Source organism: Pyxicephalus adspersus, chromosome 6 (assembly GCF_032062135.1).
Source record: "Pyxicephalus adspersus chromosome 6, UCB_Pads_2.0, whole genome shotgun sequence".
NCBI classification, from domain to species: domain Eukaryota; kingdom Metazoa; phylum Chordata; class Amphibia; order Anura; family Pyxicephalidae; genus Pyxicephalus; species Pyxicephalus adspersus.
The window spans coordinates 41,167,879-41,173,807 of record NC_092863.1 but is presented as its reverse complement, the minus strand read 5'-3'; positions in this window follow the sequence as shown (position 1 = coordinate 41,173,807).

Below are 5,929 nucleotides of genomic sequence, written 5' to 3'. Positions count from 1 at the left end.
GTGCCATTCATACCGTATTCCCCTTCTGATCACTCATGTGCCATTCATATTCCCCTTCTGATCACTCATGTGCCATTCATACCGTATTCCCCTCCTGATCACTCATGTGCCATTCATACGGTATTCCCCTTCTGATCACTCATGTTCCATTGATTGTCCCCTTCTGATCACTCATGTGCCATTCATACGGTATTCCCCTTCTGATCACTCATGTGCCGTTCATATTCCCCTTCTGATCACTCTATGCCATTGACTGTCCCCTTCTGATCACTCATGTGCCGTTCATATTCCCCTTCTGATCACTCTATGCCATTGACTGTCCCCTTCTGATCACTCCATGCCATTGATTGTCCCCTTCTGTTCACTTACCGGTACATAAGTGTAACTCCATTAGGGCAGGGATCTCCGTTAGGGCAGGTAACTCCGTTAGGGCAGGTAACTCCATTAGGGCAGGGATCTCCGTTAGGGCAGGTAACTCCGTTAGGGCTGGGATCTCCGTTAGGGAGGGGATCAGCAGCTTGCTACCTGGTTCAGAATTGGGGGGGCGCGTGTGCCGGCTTCTTACTTTCAGTTTGGCTCTGCACTGCAGCCAGGAGGAGACACACACTGCAGCCAGCATTGAGGAGACACACACAGGATCGGATATCGGAGGATGTCTTATTCACGGGTGAGTGCCTTATTTTAATTATTTTTTCAAAAATCGGGGGTGGCTTATTTAATGGGGATGGCTTATAATCGGGGAAACACAGTAGGTATGTAATGTACAGTACAATGAAGCATCCTGTAGTGTAGTATATTAGAGATGTGCTATACATTCCCTGATCCACACCACCTCATAACCACATAAAAACAACCCAAACAGCACTCTAGCTTCCATGTTGCATAACACTTATTGAGTAGCTGTCAAAACTCACCCTGCCAAGGCACCACTGGTAAATATGTGAGTCCTATGAAATTGGGTATTGACCACTGCATCACTCCACGTGAATAGGAGTTACATGGTCTGTAGATCCCTGCTCTATTTTTGGACTGGCATTGAAAGTCCAATGGACTGAATATTGTACATACACACAGAAGAATTGTAAAGGGACTAAAGGTTTTTTTTTCACACGTAGACTCTAGTTCTACCTTGGTGGGGGTCATTGATTGCCAAAGGCTACAGCCATGTTCCCTATAATACAAGGAGTGATAAGTTCAGCATGATACAAGTAGAGTTTCAAATTTACCTGCATGCGTGCCAATGCTTTTCTTTACTATTAAGTGAGGGGAAGGACCAAACTATCAGATGTGTACCGATGTCAAAGTTGAGGTTAATATAGCACAGGGTCTAGACATTCAATAAATAAATAAAAGATAGGCAAATCTTCCAGGATGGGTAGATATCCCATGTCTCTTAACCATCATTGTCAGTGAGGTGCTTCATCCTAAGGCCAATCTTAAGCTTTGGATACTTTAGATAATAAATAATCAACCACACTACTGTGTGTACACAGTACCTCTGAAGCAGACCAGATGCAAAAGCTGTGTAAGATCTTTGTTGTAGAAATTACAAGACATAATGAAGTTGGGGCGCTCTGTCCTGGGTTTTTCCCTTTGGTAAAAATTGTCCTGTCAACAGATATATAGGCAATTGATCATTTTAATTTCACATCATTATTTTTCCTTTTCACTGACCTCTGGTCAATCATTTCCTGTGCCTCAGGAGTAATATTTACATTCCACTGTTTTAAGGCTGGGTAAATTGTAAATGTGAATTTAGAAATGCTTTGTCAGCATGATATGGGAAATAACTGTTATTGTTGGTATAGCTCAAAGGTTGCATTCAGGCCTGACACTGGATGATGTATCTTGTGTGCCAGGGGAAAAAGATTAACAAGAATATGGACCTCTTCGAAGATAAATTAGTGGAGGATAACCATTTTTCTTTTATTTTCAGATGTACCATGGATGGTATGCTATTAAAGTGTTTCTTAGTATTACTCAAATAATAGGCAGTAACTAAAGCAACACTATCGCTTCTATTATATTTATATAAAAAATATTTTATTGCATATTGGGCATAGATGTGTTGAGATGTTTGTGATTCAGGCCAAAAAACCTATTATAATCCCACTATAGGTAACAAACATTACAGAAACACACATAGGTTACAGAGCGTTCTACATGCTCTAATATCCGACCATACACCAATTGTGGATGATCTAACAGAATTTTCTATAATAATTTATGTCTATTTGACATCTATGAGCTATCTGTACATTTAAAAAACAAGACAGCATAAAGTGAGCACTGAAATCACTAAAGATAACTATAAAATGATTACTAAAGGCAAAAACGTCACAATGAGTGCCACACTGTGCTCATGAGCAAGGATGCAGGCATTGACTACGTCAAACTAGCGTGCATAGATTTATATGCTGCTGCTCACATGGTTCCAGTGATAAATACTGCTACATAGTCTGGCTTATGTGCACTGCAGCATGGCATACAGATCTTTAGTACTATTTTCTTTTTTTTTTGCCTCAAGCTCATTTCATACTTTACAAACAAGCAAGGTTGTGCATAGGGATTCATCATAAATCACTACATCCTAAATTAGATATACAAAAAGGTATACAACCCTAACAAAGTTCCGGAGGGACTTCCATGGTATGAATTTTAAAAAAAATTACAGAAATGCCAACAACTGTAAAGGGAAAATGTGCCCAAATACTTTTTTTGAATAATAATAAAATTGTCAGATACAACCCTAAACCATGTATATCAAACATACACAACAATAATCACGTTAAACCTTTTCTTCAATTCAAAAAGTCTGCTTCCTCAGGAGTAAGGAGTAACAGATATATATACTGTATATGAGTAATTAACACTGTGTGATTGTTTACTACATTAAAGGGTTTTATTTATAAAGCATGGCTCTGACATTCACTGGGCCTGATTTTAAAAATTTCTCCAAGGCTGGAGAGGCTATATTTTCATCAGTGAAGCTGGATGATTCAGCAAACCTGGAATGAATTTCTAATTTGCTATTTGTGCAAATGTTTTCAATCCTGGATCAGATCCATTCCACATTTTCTGGATTGCCCAGCTTCACTGCTGAGCTTATTTGTATCCTCTCCAGCCTTGGAGAGCCCTAATAAGTCAGGCCCACTAAATCATTCCATAGTGGAGAATCAATTACTGCCATTAAAAAAACATAGAACTGATTATTCTCTACCAGGGAAGAATTCTGTGATGTCAAATTCACTTCTTTATAAATAGACTACTAGGTGTTTGATTTATGTAAATATATTTAATATTTATTTATTAATATTAATTTCACACATATGTTATTCGCCTCACTGCTGAAAAAACTGACTTTTGTCCGAGAAATTAGGTATTACCCTTGTTTGCTTTCCTGAAGGACAGGTATAGGTATACGATTCTAAGCAAAAGTATTTCTTTAAAAAAAAATGTTAAACATTTTATTGGCAAACCAATTAAAAACTGACTTTTAAACCTTTCAATTATCATTGGACATGACTATTTCTGTGTATATTTGATATATCCATGTTCTAGGGTTGTACCTGACAATTTTAATATGATTCAATAAAAATATTTGTATAAAGTTTCCTTTTCCAGTTTTTGGCACTTTACATTCTCTTAAAATTCATGCCTTGAAAGTCCCTCTGTGCCTTATTAAAGTTGTATATTGTGTTGCATTTCCTACTTTAGTCAGAAATTATGCTGTTGAATCTTAATATTAAGTGCATTCCATAGTGTGACATACTGAAATTTAAATGTAGAATATGCTGCAAGCATACCTAAATCTTCATAAGTAGCATTTTCTTCTTAAAGTATTAGCAGAATTCACAGAAAAGAAGAGACATTATGGAGTATTTCAGGACCCCTTCATCAGTCATTGTGACACATAAATGGTTTTCAGTATATAAAATACAAAACCAGCACTGTTTGAATGAACATGAACACTGTAACCAGTAAGCGCAATAAATGCACTGACCATGATCAGGACAAAAACGCTGAGTTCACCTACAGCCACTGTTTTGCATTCATACTTACCAGTAATATGTAAGTGTAAATGTTCTTTTTGTTGAGGTTTGTTTAAAGATGTGCGTTTTGATCTCTGGGGTTTTAAGACAAACAGAACAAGGAACTATATATAAATGAAATTTGTATGTTTTTTTTTTCAATTCTTGCTTCTAAAAATTTAAGAAATATATTGGTTAGGTTACTTGTCTTTAACCTGAAGTAACCCTAAGTAGTGTGAAAAATTAAATTAATGTTACTATTGTTTTATAGATATAATATTTCAATACAAATGCATTGTCTGATCTCAGTGTCAGGATCCTGGCCCTGAAGATTGCATTAAAGGTAAATCCTAGCTAAACCGCCACATATATCTAACCCTAAATTAAACTCCCCCTTAAAATAAAGCTAGCCATTAATATTACTAAACCCAGGATTTTGTGTTTATGTATTAAATAATATTTTAATCCAACAGCCATTATATTTACACCATAAGCAATGCTAAATATAGGTTTTTTTATTATAAAAAGTATTTATTACATTTATTTATTGTATAACATTAAGATTATGTTGCACATCCTCTGAGCCAGGAAGGATCTTTGCTGCACTGAGCTCATGTAGTGGCTGCTCCAAACCCTGACACCTAAACAAACTATTCATATGTCAGACTGTCTGAAAACAGAACTGCCTGGGCTACTCTGTAAAGACCATTAAATGTTTTTCTGTCATTTGGCCTGATTTAATAAAGCTCTCCAAGGCTGGAGAAAATACACTTTCAGCAGTGCAGCTGGGTGATCCAACAACCTGGAATGGATTTCTTCAAAGTCATTTGCTATTTGCGCACAAACGTTTTGAATCCTGGACCAGATTCATTACAGGTTTGCTGAATCATCCAGCTTCACTAATGAAAGTATCCTCTCCAGCCTTGGAGAGCTTTAATAAATATGGCCCATTGTCCAACCAGTTCTACTTTGCAATAAAAGAACAGGCAGTTATTTAAGGTGGTTTGATAGGTAAGGCATCCCATGAGGGAAGAACAGTCTAAATTTTAATGCTGTTTCATGGTAAAACTAAGCAAGGCAAAAATATAAGCACATGCATAATTTAGCACATTCAAGTGTTAATTCCCATAATTAGAAAGTCTGTTGACAGGCTAGTTTGATTACATTGTCAGTTATAGCAAGAACATCTATAAATGCTGAGTGGTTCACCTACAGTGTTTTAACAAACGAAAAATCTCATGAAATCATTTTGTGAGTTACTAATTTATATTATTTGCATCAGGCAGAATATTTATTAGAATCTTGTCAACATCAACAACAGGGATGAGCAGAATAATTACTGTAGGAAGAATTTGCTAGAAAATAATATCAAACTTTTATGGTGTGGTGACAGTAGGAAACATTAGTAGAACTCCTAACAAATTGCTAAATACCAGAAAATTTGCAAGGCTGTTTAGCCGATCTTGTGATTAAGGCAAAATTAAAATGCCCCATGTCCACACAGGTGATATATCAATACTATCATTACTTCCTGCATCAGCGATAGCGTTTGTTCAGTTCATCTTGCCACCTCTAATAACATACAGTATACTTATTTCAACAATATTTTTGTATTATTTTACTTATTTTATATATATATATATATATATATATATATATATATATATATATATATTAATTTGTTTGTTTTTCACTTTCTGCTTCTTTTATGCTGTTATTACAGCAGACATTTAGTTTGCATATATTTTTTTCTCTAAAATCTGCTATCATGCTGCCACAATATATATATATTATATATATATAATATATATATTTATATATATATATGAACATCTATAATTAACACGTGAACGTCTGATAAATGTATATATATATATATATATATTTTTTTTTTTTTT